This window comes from Leptidea sinapis, chromosome 39 (genome assembly GCF_905404315.1).
Source record: "Leptidea sinapis chromosome 39, ilLepSina1.1, whole genome shotgun sequence".
NCBI classification, from domain to species: Eukaryota; Metazoa; Arthropoda; class Insecta; order Lepidoptera; family Pieridae; genus Leptidea; species Leptidea sinapis.
The window spans coordinates 863387-877889 of NC_066303.1; the positions used below are offsets into that span (position 1 = coordinate 863387).

At 33.5% G+C, this 14503-nt stretch overlaps 1 protein-coding gene and 1 non-coding gene across 2 annotated transcripts in view; both read left to right on the forward strand.

The window, feature by feature from the left end:
• LOC126976075 (pleckstrin homology-like domain family B member 1) overlaps positions 1-14503 on the forward strand; it is a 111645-nt gene that overhangs the window by 22095 nt on the left and 75047 nt on the right. The window lies entirely within an intron of this gene.
• Positions 1770-1931, forward strand: LOC126976232 (U1 spliceosomal RNA). Its single transcript, XR_007731872.1, has one exon. It is a non-coding gene; the product is annotated as a U1 spliceosomal RNA (small nuclear RNA).

Consider the following 14503-nt stretch of genomic DNA (forward strand, 5'->3'; position numbering starts at 1 on the left):
TGATGTCACGTATTTCGCACCTTTATATTTATAAATTATTAAAACAGTACTGTCGCTAAGTTTATTGTTATTTATGTTTTAATTATTTTTTAATAAAATCAACATTAAATCATACTAAATGCATGAAAATTAACTAAAATTAAAAAAAATATAATTCCCATGACGTCATTAATTGTAATGGCTAGGTCATTGTTGGTCTATCAATAATTAATATTAGATAACAAAACTCACTAGTTTGTTTCAGACATTCACTCATAAATGAAATCGTCATGAGAATACATAATGTATATTTTAATTCACGGGCTGTCCGTACAAAGTTTCAACCAATAGGGTGACAACCTGCATGAGATTTAAATAAGGGTACTTTTAATATTTTCTTCATCAAATTTATTGCTTTAGAATTATGCCTACATCAATATTTTTGATGATATATTTATTTTGAGCTAAATATAAATATTAAAAAATTCAAATATTTAAAAAGCTTTCAAAGAAAACGATAGCGACATTTCTCAATTTTCGGTTTGAAAAAATACATTTATTCTTAAGAGAATTAACGTAAAATCATTTACATAAGAATTTTACATTTAAATACAATATAACATTAGCTTAGGTTGTTAGGACTAATCATGCAAAAAACAAAATGAGCAATTACAACAAATGAAGCTACATAACAATAATATGACAACATTAATAGTTTTATACGGATTAAGAGAGACTGGATGTGGCTAACAACGAATATAAATACGAACTATATAATTATTGTTTCCATTACTATGTATTGATTGTTTATTTTGATCTGTGTACAATTTTAAATTTCACAACTTCCAATTTTCTTTTTAACATACTATATTATCTTCAATTCAATGGCGCTGTGCAGATTATAAAGCTTATCCTTAATAAAGCGCTTAAATATCTGCAAAACTTATATATAAAATTCTCGTGTCGCGATGTTTGCTACCAAACGGCTGAAGCGATTTGTATAAAATTTTGTATGCATATCGGGTAGGTCTGAGAATCGGCCAACATCTATTTTTCATACCCCAAAGTTATAAGGGTAAATCCCTAAATATTGTTTTTTATTTTTTGAACATTCTGTAATCCTATTAATATTATAAATGTGAAAGTTTGTATGTCTGGATGTATGTTTGTACTTCTTTAACTAACACAAAATTTCATGCAAATCGCGAAGGTAAGACGTAACTTGTCACGCACACTAAAGTATTAAGCCTGGCCTGTTTTTATCAGCTGTCTAATAGCAATAGATTCTATCTAGAGTCTAACGGCCTCACAAATAAACTTAGTATAAAGTTATATCTGAGGATAAACAAAGAATATGCAAATAATAAAATTAATAATAAATAATAAATAATTTTCTATATCGTTGACAACAATGTAAATACAATGATAGTTTTCCGAATGACAAGCAGCCTTGCAAATATACGCGGGAAACGTTATACGTCCGAATAAACCAATCGTATGCAAAATGTCTATTTGTAAACACTTTGCATATTCTTGGCTTATGCTTAGTTATAACTTTATGCCAATTTTATTTGTAAGGCCGTAGATGTATAAATTGTTATCTAAGGTTAAATTCATTGGATTTTGAAAATAATGACTAACTGCAGATAGCGCTTTTTCAGAAGTAAAGTACTGTGCTTTAGTTTCTCAATAGATACTAGATGGCGCTGTCCATATTGCAGCAGTTCTGACAACGCGCTATCAAAGCTTATTCAGTATTATGGACCTTTCTAGTCGAACTTATCAAAATCATACTTACCTGGCGTAGGGGACACCGTGATCAAGTAGGCGGTTCCCCCAGAGCGAGATCTTTCCATTGCACTGCGGTTGGGTTGACCTCTGCGATTATGCCTAATGCGGATAACTCGGACGCGTAATTTTTGGTAGTGGGGACTGCGTACGCGCTGTCCCCCCATATATTATCAATAGATATGTAACATCCTATTATTATTATAATATTATAAATGTGAAAGTTTGTATGTCTGGATGTATGTTTGTACTTCTTTAACGCAAAAACAACTAAATGGATTTTGATGAAACACAATAATATAGCTTACACACCAGAATAACACATAGGCTATTTATAAAACTATCGCGTGAATTATACTTTATATGACAAAACAACGTTTGCCGGGTCTGCTAGTATGGTATATTTGGGTGTAGAACACTTATTATCAGCGTGGATTGGCCATTCCAAACATTTTTTAAAACTGTGTTACTTTTACGAGTGCGAAACCCAAAAATTTTATGCGGATTTATTTATATCCCTCGGTGTATTGTTGGTTTTTGAAGTCAATTTAATAAAATACGACATATAGTTCTTGTTTCGCTTATAAATTGAATACTTAGTTATTTACGAGTTACCATCAGGTAAACGTCTTGTACTTGTGAAACAAAGTGACATTGAAGGTTTATTGTCATCTTTTATTTATGGCCAAGTCGGTCGTATCTAGTTTCGTCAAGGCAACGCAGATCTATGATTCCTATTATAATGATTTAAGCAGCGATACAATACGAACAAAAGTGTAGCCAATTAGATATTCTTAACTAAGAAGTATACCAAAGCCTATAATGTCCTTAGAATGTTTATAAGTCCTTGTCCGGGTGGCTGCTGCGATGATAAATGATAGTTGCTATACAGGACTCCTCAAAAGAGCATTTATTTGACGCTGTAGGAGGCTGTGAGGGTGGGAAAAACCATGGTCAAGAAACATTTTATGTGAAAATATATTAAAATTGAATATCTCTCTATCAAGTAAGATTTACACATTTTTTTTAACTATTAGACCAATAGCACATGAAAAGTAAACTAATAACAAAATGATAACGCGTTGGCCGGTTGTCAATTACAGGTTCACACTATTTAAAGTATAGTAATTATTGTTTACTATAATACTTATTAAGATTTTGTGCTGTGGTTGTGTGTGTATGTGTATGTGCGTATGTCTTAAGTACCTAATTATCTCTACTCGATTATAATATATTTAAAATTATTTGCTTTTTGTAAGAATTTTTAGTATGGAAGAATATATCTTAAGGGTACGGCAGACCACCGCAGTCTGGGCATAGAGCGAGTAATTGGGACATTAAAAAGGGTATTATGCCTTGTACGGATATTCGGGACTCGAAAATTGCATGTTAGTTGAGGGCAGTCAATTTTGTTGTTGCACATTAATAGCAGCATTTAACTACTTATTTTATTTTAGATACTGTGGTATTTAGATACCTAGTGGTAGGTATTTAATGGGGCCCGTGGTCACCTTTTGGATATTCGGTATCAAACTGCCATTAGTGTCAATAACTTGTACGTATTTGTTTATGGCCTACATGGCCATATCAGGTTTCATCAAGGCAACGGAGATCTATGTTCCGTAGATCAGGAAGGAAAATTTCGTTAAGACACCTTTGTAGTGAAAATATAATCTGATTATGTGGCTATACGGTATATTTTTCTTTAGCATCTCTTAATGTATATAATACAAGATAATTTATGTTTAGACGGAGCATGTATCTATTTGATTTTGATTTATGAGACTTAATACCTTGGTAGATATCTTGGTGATTTTATTTATTCTGAAAGAAATTATCGATGACATAATATTGGTACAATATTTTTGATAATATAGATATTACAATCAGGGGCGTGCATTGGTGTTCTGGCCAGGTAGGCACTGTAGATCTTAATAGTCATAATTGCGTTTTAGTTCGACAGTACGACATAAGTTGTATGAAACAGCTTGCTTAGTATATGCAATCTGTAGACTGCTTACCGTAGGTAGTAAATTAACTTTAACATTTTTCTGATAGCCGACTGTTCGAGATTCCACGGGTATGTCCTTCTCTTCTGCATCTTTTCTTTTCTTTAAATATCTTATTAGCAACATAAGACATAATCCAAAATATTTTGCCATGCTAAATTTTTTCATATATATATTATTCGTACAAAAAAGAGACAAAAGCTTGATAAAAAAAATTAAGCACAAATTATCTCAGTTGGCAATAAAGCACTACGGGGCAGGTAGTGACAAATCACAACCTGCCTCGAGGAAATGTAACTTTTAGCCCCAACGCCAAATCTGACCTTTTAAGGTTATGCTGTGAAAACGTCAATAAACATAGCTGTATAAACGTAGATTCATTGGAAAACGAAAGCAGTAGCGCATAAAAATCACAACAACGACACAACCAATATCACTAAAAGTGCAAAATTTTACTAATCTAAAATTTTAATGGCGATACGTCCGGGCTCCTCTCATAAAAATGCTTTCGCCACTCGCTCTCGTGGCGTGGTAGCCGGTGGTGGCAGGAGTATTTATCCCTTTCTATAGTCAGAATTGCGTTCTCTGTTTCTCGACCATTGTCACTGTAACCACCTACCCCTGTCACATCCAGCCCCGGTCTCCCCTGTACTTTATGATCCATGGCTAGAGAAGGCTTAACGACTAGTTTAAAAAAAATACGGCTTGCACTCCGGGAGTGCCGGCAGAAGTGAAAACTTGAACATTAACGTTGTGCATTTTTGAATATTTTAGAATGGTTAGGGAATAATTTCGCACCAATTGCTTTATTTATCAGTATAAAAGTACTACCATTTATAAAAACAAAATATTATGAACGATGCGGGACTCGAACCCACGACCTCTCGTCATTTTTAACAGACTTCAAAGGAGGAACTAATTTCGATGATTCTTATTTTATTGAAAAGGATATACTGCAAGGTTAGTTTGGTTAGTTTCTGAATATTGGAGCCATGACAATGTAACGAGGCTCTTCATTTTTTTTAAATCTACACACCAAGGTCCACACATATTTACACAAATTACTAGTTACTTCAGATTCACTAAAAAAAAAGAAAACGACCAATTAAAAAAATAAACTATTCCAAAACAATAATTACAATCACCTACCTTGGCTGATAGCGATTCCAAAAATAACATTAATCGTAACTAGAATTAGATTAATTAATTTAATTGTATAAGAATACGCAGACATCTTTTTACATTTTAGTGCATATTATATCTATTCAAATTCAAATATTTTTATTCAAAATAGGATTTAAAATCACTTATTGAACGTCAAAATCTACCACCCATTCAAAAGAGACTGCCTCAGACCTGAGAAGAATGGGCGCAAGAAACTCAGCGGGTTTTTTTTTAAATATAAAATATGGATTACAATGTAATATCGTACAATAAACATTTATAATTAAATAGCCTGAGGGTGTTCGCTTCATTCCCAGTCCGTGGTGTCATTAAGAAAATCGTTTATGCTATAATAACCTTTCCCACACAAACGTTTTTTAACAATTCTTTTAAATTTCGTAACACATTTGTTTTGTACATTTTTTGGGATCATATTGTAGAAGCATATACATCGCCCAACAAAATACTTACTAACTCGACCCAACCGAGTAGTAGGCATAACAAGTTTATGTTTGTTCCTCGTGTTAACATTATGAATGTCACAGTTTCTAGAAAATTCCTCAATGTGCTTCTGAACATACAAAACATTATCAAAAATGTATTGAGAAGCAACAGTCAAAATGTTTATTTCTTTAAATTTTTCTCTTAATGATTAATTGATATTGTGTTGGAATTGTTTGTTTGAAGTCGGTTATGTTAATTTTTTTTTATATTCTATATAGTATTTTTTTTTAATCTGCATATGTACATCAAAGCTGGGTCATATTAAGAGTCCTTAAATCATAAAAATAGAATTTCTAGTATCAAGCCCATTTTAGCAGCATATAACTTCGTTCCAAAATCGCGTGTTATTTCAATGTTAGCTCCGTCTAAATTATTTAAGTCTAGTTAAATTCAGTGGAGCACGAAATGATTGCGTTTCGTTGTTTCTTTAGATAAAAAGACGTGTATGTTACGCATCAAGAAATTCTCTTGTTAAATTAGGTATTTTTTTTTTCAATAAATACTTCCGTGATTCCGTCAGCGTATGAATATATTCTGTACCACTCATTTTTACGCCAAGAATCTGGATAATGATATAAAAGACTTCTTTATTGTTTTGTGTCAGTTAATGATAGTATTTTTATGGGTTCAGAGACGTGCGTTGGGGACACCTGATAAGTGATCACCCCTACCGATGCTCTCATATAACACCCGAGGAATCGGCGAGTAACACGAGCGTCACCGATTGTAGACATGGACGTTTTTTGTTAAAGGAACCCGGTTGTATTGGCCAGTAAATAAAGTTTGGTGGCATGTGGAATGACAATGTTACAGTAACTAATGGTTGGATGTCATAATAATTATAGTAATGATTATATCAAGACACGGCGACGGGACATAATTTCCTTTTGTCTTAATTCCGCTGAGACAATTATATATAGATTAGCTTTTACATTGCGTTGTTTGAGATAAGAAGGGCCGAGGCGATCGAGAATATAACTGAGTCCGTCCGTATTTAATATTTCATACAGCACGAAATGCTCAGAGGCTGACGCACGACGCTGACGTACCTCTCGCATTACAACTTTAGTAAGCGGCAGCTCGCGTCATTTGTATGGCAATTAGCGTGCGAGCAATGCTACAAGATGGGCGATAGAAAAACGAGGAAGAAAAAAAAATAAGAAAAAATGGATTGCTCATATACAAGGTCACGCTATGCAAATATTTATTGAGCTAGGCATTTGATTCCTCGCCTTCTTAGTGACTCTGCACGATTTCACACTTAGTTCAGAATATCGAAGGCAAAATTCTATAAAGTTAACATTAAACAGTACACTTACTAAAGCGACGCGCCGGTTGCCACGTACCGCACTGAGCGTCGCCACACTGCGGGCTGCGGCTCGCGGCGCTGCACATCAAAATATTCTCGAGTGCGACATGCTCCTTACCAAAGTATTGAAATAATATTATTCTGCTTTGTGCAGTCTCGGCGGCGTGCGGCGTGACACTCAACAGTTTTGTCTCCCCAAGATTGCTTAGCGGCCGTGTAAAACGTGTGTATGTGTGAGTGCGTCGATTCGGGCGCTCTAGCGTGAAGTTAAAGTAAGGTTTACTGATTGCAGTTCAGTCGAACAGAGTGAATGTTCGGATGGCGCATTCTAGTCCTCAGTACATATGTACATATATATTGTTACAATCGCTAGTCCAAATATCTTATAGCAATTGAATGCCATGTGAAGTATAGTGACGTACAGAGTCTATTTCGAACATATAAATCTCGTATTGGCGGTAGTAAACAACGTGTGCATTCAATATGGATTCCGAGACCTTGGCGAGTCTGTTATTGAATTATATACTTATATGTGGGCCGTGACGTGGGTGACGTCTGACAGGCCAGTGTCATACAATGAAAGTGTTCAGCCCTGCTGTTATAGTAGTATTCATAAAGGCGTTGTTAACGACTAGTTCCAGACCTCTGACTGATGAAAGACCTCCGAATGGAATTTTCCTTTTGTGCCTCTCTCGGTGGCCGAATTTAGGTGGACAATCGGGGCCTCCACAATAGAGGGGCCCCCACAATGGTAACTTCAAATTCAGACTAGTGAAAACTAGTAAACAACTTCTGCTTTGATATTGTTTTCCGCGTCTTTCTTTTACTTGCGGGGTACTTTGTATAAACATGATTATATTAAATAATTACAGAAATCATCAATCTATATTTCATCTCTCCAATCTGGCAATCAGTAACAAAATCTCAAAAATATTTATACTATTTATATACAGGGTGTCCCAAAGTTATGGGACATGAAGGGAAAGTATCTTAAATATCGAAGATAGGCTATTTTACTGAAAAATACTTCTGCATTCAAAGATTTGCTAAAAATTACTTGCCTCGTCTGGGAATCGAACCGACTGATAAAACAGTTTTAAGGCGTTTATAAATATTGTTTATACTAAGTGGGAATCAAACCGACAACCAGTTGTTCGATACTGACAAGACCCGAAAGGGCTCGTCTTAAGATGATGTATACCAGATACCTATAATAAAATAATATGTGGTTAAAATAAAAAATTAGACCACATGTTAGAGTTTCTAGGCACGAGAATAGATCAAAAACGTCGGTTCGGGAAATAAAATTGACTGTGGTACAATTAACGAACCGATGCAACTGTAGGTCGCTGACCCCGCTTGTCATAGATAATCTGATCTTGTAGATATGGAATTTTATTTAATAGGTTAATGCGTATTGAGATTACTTCTGGAATACGGGTCTTATTTATTATGTTAAATTTACGTTTTTAATTTTATGCTTTAGCCTTCATTAGAGAACCCTTCACTATATTACGTGTAGATAGACCTTTAAAACTAGGTTTACAAGACTGTCATACTAATGTGACTGACTGCAAGAAATTTATGACCCCATAAAAAATTATAAATATTTAATCAGGTAATTACCTGATCACGAAACATTTACAGAGCATTGAACAAACATATAACTTATATTATATTGTATCATAAAACGTTGTATTGTATTATAACATAATGAAAGTTTCTAAAATCTGATTGATAATTTATGTTTACCTTGCGATATAATTTACTTAAATGCAATTCCTAAAAGTATGTATTAAAACCAATATATATTAGTAAAAAAATTGGTTAAATGATTTTAGAAAATCTTTCATTCGTTATCAGCGAGTAATTTACGTTAAGAAATGTTTTAACTCCCTTCGAAAACTGTCATAGTGTACAATACTTTAATGTGAATTACGCATTATTTGCTTACTAATCTTAATATTTTAATACAAGTATTCATATGTCAACACAGAAACAACTCAGATACAATAAATCTTCATTATATTTCTATCTAAATCTAGAATGATCATCGAATCTCCACTCGCATAATAATCAATTATCATCCTCAATTGTTTTAGTGCCAAACGGGTGAAAAATAAAAATTTGTGAAAATTACAATATTAATTAATAAGGAAGTACAAATAAAATAAAACGAAGGAATGTACGTGAGATTTGTTGTTTTTATTTCTTGTTTTTATTAATTATAACTTTTCGTTGTGTTCGTGATGCAACATTATTATAATTAGTCACGATCTTTCAAATTGTTTCTGATTCTTTTTCTGTCCACGTGATACATGGCGTATTTTGTTGGTTACTGTCTCTGCTACAACTGGAAATTCTATTCATGTAAAAAACAAATCAAGTACTCATTTAAGTCAAACAATATTATTTGTGAAAAATAAAGATAATATTATCATACTAGCCGCAGAAACTGACTGTGTATGAACTAAGAAGTGAAAAATGTAATGCCTTGCTCATTTAACAGCAAAGTGTTCCAAAACCATCATTAGCTATATTGTGTACCTATTTTTGTATTTTTAAAATTTACGTTTTAAATGAGCTCTAATATTAAGGTTTCAACAGTTTTTACACAACAAGACAACAAAGAAATCGACATGAATCTCTCCCAATGGTCATCATAGAAATGAAATTGACTATATCATATCTAATAATAGTAAAATCTTCAAGGATGTTTCAATTATTCAAAACCCTTACTTTCATACAGATCATAAAATGGTCCGTGCGACACTAACAGGAATACCCATAAAAAGGAAGAGAAGATGGCAAAATTATCATTCTACTCTGGTGTGTACTGGAAATAACGATATGCTTATGACTGAACTTATTGCTCTGCTAGACATAGCAGAAAAATGCAAGGGCGAAATCACACCTATGGAAGAAAGATATGAATATTTTTTTTAAATTGATTAAAAACTAAAACAAGGAGTTTGAACACGGTGACAACAAATTCAACATTCATAAATACAAGACAACTAATACAGACTTGGAAACAATTATTATTAAGATATAAGAAATGATTAAAAAGGATAAGAAAGCAAGCACTACTAATCAACCAAAAGAACAAGTTGCTCGAGCATAAATCACATATGTCCTGAGACAAATCCTGCAAAAATACAAAGAATATAAGAAAAACTATTAAACAAGGCCTTTGATTCCTTGGAACACAATTATATGTGGGAAGCACTACATCATCAAGGAATAGAAGAAAAATACATAAACATTTTAATAACGTTTATTCCAGAAGTGCAGTACTTCTTCTGCTTCTGCAAATTAGATTGAAAAAATCAGGAGAATAGTTCCCTATAGAGCGAGGAGTCTGACAAGGAGACCTTATCTTACCCAAATTATTCTCAGCAGATGATTTTTAGGGATTAAGATTGGAGTGAAAGTGCAATTAACGTAAGGGACGAGAAATTAAGAAATTAATTAAGCTTTGCGGATAATTTGGTACTATTTTCTGAGTGCCCACGAAAGTTAGAGCAAATGTTGCGACAACTAGCAGATCAAAGTGCCAAAGCAGGACTATCCATGAACACCTCAAAAACAAAAATCATGACGAACTCTTGCCAATTAAAGATAAAGGAAAGGTTTATAATATGTCGATCTTACCCCACTAGACCTATGATTGTCAGACATGGGACTTAACCGAACTATTATCTAATAAAATAAATGTCTGTCATAACAGCATACAAAGAAGCGTAATTGGAGTTAAAAGAAGAGATAAAGTAAAATTGAAAGATATAAAAAGTATGACTAAATTCAAAGACGCCAATTCAATATGAAGAACACTTAAATGGCGATGAATAGGACACATGTTAAGAGAAAGACAAGAAAAATTGACTAAAATAATAACAGGCTGGTATCCAAGAGATGGTAGTAGAAGAAAAGGGTGACAAACTAAAGGCTGGGAAAATGAAGTAAAAAGATCCCTGGACCTAAATGGATCCCAATAGCGAAATACGGAGAGGCGTAGAAATCTTTAGAGGAGGCCTTTGTTGATAGACAAGCTCTTTAAGTTAACATATAATTTAGATTTAAGTTTCTATTTAGTTCAATATCATTTTTAATATTTGTGAATAGCAGTTAAGGCTTATTTTATTTAATATAAAGGTCATAATTATAGGAAATACTCAAATCAATGATACGATTAAAGTTGAGATAATAAAGCATAATCTAACCTTTATGACTTCATACTATGTTGATTGATTCAAAAGTTTAGCTTTCCAACATCCTTCCATATTGAATACAAAACAAGAAATGAAATGAACGATCTGTAATTAGGATTAGTCTTTGGCACGTCGCACGCGCTGCGATGAGCGAATGATTGTGTTGTGTTTATGTTTGTGACTATATTTGTTCCAGTTCCCACTAATGATTTACGTCCAGTAATTCTGTTTATGTTCGAATCGTTATGGTCTGGAAAACGTCTACAAGTTACACACTTATTGCTATACCTGATGGATTGGATTTTCGGGGCACTTTCTTAAAGCAGATAAAATTAAACTTTTCTCTCCATTATGCTATACATAAGTTTAAGTTCCGGACTATGACTTATAAGTATTGAAGTGAAAACTTATTTTGGCGTGCTGATCACTTTTTTTGTAGGAATGAGAATGAGCTATCTACTGCCAAGTCGGCTCAAGTTGCCTGAGGGAGCGCAGTCAGAGGAAAATTTACCAGAGTAATTTATAAACAATTACAATTATTTAATATACTAGCTGACCCGGCAAACGTTGTTTTGCCATATAAATTATTTTTAGTGTTCGACCGTTTTTTCTCCGACTTACTTAAGACATTAAGTCTTGTGTGCTAAACAAATAACAGAGTACTAAACGGTGGTCTCATGCCGTTGCCATATGGCAAACAGGAGGTTAAATCCAACTCCCACGAAAAAGTCTTTTCATCTTCGGGTTAATATAATATACCCTATGACACTCACATGAAATGGGGCTTTCTATTGGTAACAGAAATTTTATAATCGCTTCAGTAGATCCAGAGATAATCATTATTGGAAAGAATTATATATTCGTCTATATTATTTTTTTTTATATTATTTTGCTATTGGGAACGGAGGAACAACAAATTTAAAATCATGAAAATTGGCCCAGTCGTTCTCCAGTTATGTGTTAAATTGGGACTATGTTTTTTTATGATAATCTCACTAATAGGAATTATAAACTATATTCCATAAAAAAAAAACAATTTATTTCGGTCAGAATTAACATGCAGATTTTACGATTTCGAAACGTGTGAGCAAGCCACGCATGCCTGCTACCTCCCAGCGATTTGTTGATATTCGCAGAGATCGTGAGTGTCATGGCGCGCCCTTCAAAAACAATCTTGCCTTCCTCCTGCAACACTAATAAAACAACACGGTGCATGAACACCATGAATACCAAAGTATGGGCGTCTATCAGCGCAAATAAGCATGTACAGGTGCCACTTTACATAACCACACCGCAGCGTCAAAAGCAGATGCCTCACGATGAGCCACGCCTCTGCAGTAGACCCTACGCATCACGCCAGGCTAGCAGCAAATGCAGTTTCCACTTTGCAGTACCCCGAGCCAGTGACACACCGTTGGATCCATTAAACATGAAAATACAAAAATTATTGAAATTTATTTCATAAAATGTAATAAAAACGTAAACACTATGTAGTTTAACATTGTGACATGTTCCTTTATCACCTCCTTCGGTTGAACCTGACCAAATGTTCCACCCTTGTCTAGTAAATGTAAAGATCTCACCAACTATGTAACCGACACACAGACAATAGCTATAAATAATGATAGCCAAGGTACTTGGTGGTATTCTATCGTTTGAGCCTCGCTGTATCAAGCCGAGAAGTTCGTACCGTACGACAGCCCCAGCACGACTGCCTCGAGTGGCGACAGTATGGCCGTATTTATACGGCTCGGTACACATACACGTGTTTTCGATTAATGCTTTTTCACAATAATTTTACATCACAATGTAATCAAATGATTTATGATTACATTTTAGAGTAAAATTATTAATCATTTTATTTTCGGTGTTATTATAGGTGTGTTGTAGTATATACATACTACACATTTGTAACTCCTGCGGGCTTTGCTGAGCAAACATGAATAGCTCGCAGATTACAGATTTTTTTCCTACTTCTTGACATTTTTTCTTATATTTTGGATAATACACACTACATTTTTCTAAATTATAACCTATGTGTTATTCTGATGTGTAAGCTATATAATGGTTAAGTTTAAGTAAAACGTACACACACACTCACAAACTTTCGCATTTATAATATTAATATTAAATACACAATTAGAATTTTATAATACATTAGGATTCAGAATGGCTTTGAAAGAAATAAGCGTTTAAAATACAGACCCGGCCACGTTTAAATGCTAATGAGAATGACAAACAAACAATGTAAAGCTGATTTATTTAAGTATTTATAAGCATGATTGTATTTTTTAGTTGGAAGAATAATTATGAAAATAGAACAACATCAAATTGTATTTCGTATAATTAACAAGGCTTGTTTGGTCGTGTTGTGGTCTTTAGATATTATTTTTGCTTTTCTGCTATTCAAATAATAATATTATGTCCTAATGTTGCGATGTACATTTTAGTATAGCTATGAAAATATGTTAAAATTTCGCGGCGGTCGAATAAAAAGAATGTTTTAAAACTTTTTAACTTTTAGTCACTGAAGGACTTTACTATATATTGTTAGGTGCATAAGTGAATCAAGCCATAAAATAAAGCCGCAAATATGTTGTAGCCTCTGTTTAGTGATCATTGGTGTTTGACGTTATCTTGTAAGCGAGTAAGTGCGAATGATTCACGTTAACTATTTCAGTTGAAATTCAGTTGGTGTTACGGTCCTAGTAACCTTTTACTGGGGATGAGTAATAAGAGAATATCTGCTATATTACACTGATCTAAATTTATTTTAGAGCGGACTCTCGCAAACCGGTAACACTATCAGTTGGTGTTGTACGCTGCTTTATTTTTAACCGACTTCAAAAAAGGAGGATGTTCTCAATTCGTCGGTATTTTTTTTAGACGCTTTATAGCTTTTTATAGCTTCACCTGTATCTTTGTATGTATGTTTGTATGTTTGCAACCGACTTCTTTGGGCGCGATTTTGACCCACTTTAAACGGCTAGATTTCGTTCAAACTTTGTAGATTTATCGAAGACCGATGACATTACACTAATTTGACTAAAAAATGAAAAATAAATAATAGTTAAAAAAAACTAAAAAGCACGCTTTATATAAAATTCAACTAAAAAATAGAAAATAAATTTAAATTGAAAATAGTGTAAAAAAAAATATATTTTATTGTAAATAAAGCGTGGGGTGTAGAAGAATTATTATTTTAATAATATCTTAAAAAGCACCCCACGCTTATTATGTTTGTTACCTCAAAACTTTCGACTGGGAGAACCGATTTTGATAATTATTTTTTTTATTTAAAAGCTGGTGCTACCCGTGTGGTCCCATTGTATTTTGGTCCACATCTGACAATGGCATCCACGAAAAACCATAAAAATCTTAAATTTGCTATACATAATAGGTATAGCAAAGTGGATGATAAATTTACGAATAACTCAATATTGCGCCAACCGATTTCGATGATTCTTTTTTATTGGACAGGATATACTTCAAAGATAGTTTGGTGAGAGTTTGGTTAACTTCTGATTACGGAATCCATG